The sequence below is a fragment of the Elephantulus edwardii genome, unplaced genomic scaffold (assembly GCF_000299155.1).
Source record: "Elephantulus edwardii isolate Elephantulus edwardi_28Jun2011 unplaced genomic scaffold, EleEdw1.0 scaffold00053, whole genome shotgun sequence".
Lineage (NCBI taxonomy): Eukaryota > Metazoa > Chordata > Mammalia > Macroscelidea > Macroscelididae > Elephantulus > Elephantulus edwardii.
The window spans coordinates 2722514-2723232 of record NW_006399803.1 but is presented as its reverse complement, the minus strand read 5'-3'; positions in this window follow the sequence as shown (position 1 = coordinate 2723232).

Genomic DNA, 719 nt, shown 5'->3' with positions numbered 1-719 from the left:
GGAAGGACAAAACATTGGAAAAAGATATTATGCTTGGGAAAAGCAGAAGCTCAATCCAAAGAAGACCTCTCCCTCCTAAATTAGATGGGTCCACAGTATTTTCAACAAGAGACACACAAAGCAATGGTTGTGAGGACAATACAGGACTGTACAGTGTTTAATCTTATCATATATGGGATCACTGTAAATTGTAATCAATACAATGCAACCTAAATACAGCAAAGAACTTAATGAAATATGAGGGTTTGGTGTATGTAATATAACATAAATAGTATATATAGATGAAATTTGTATCTACGTATATAATACGTATAATATCATCTGCATAATGCAAGTTATTGACTAATTTCTTCCAATCCTTATACCATATTCTTCTTCACATAGTCTAGCTTCTCCAATGATTTCCTCAGCATTTATGTTGAATGGATAGGAAGAAAGGATACACCTTTTCAGACTTTAATCTGGGCAGCTACTTAGTTTTGGTATATTTGTTACATGAACACAGTTCAATATTTTGGGTTTCTCATTCATCATTCTTGATGTTACCGCAATGTGTTATGATCTGTACTGTCAAATGTTATTGTATAATCAATATAATTCAAATAAACATCTTTCTGATAGTCTCTGCTTTCAGTGAAGATCCATCTGACATCAGTGGTGATATGCCTTTTTTTCACATAACCTCTTCTGAATACCATATTAATTCCTGGCAGTTACCT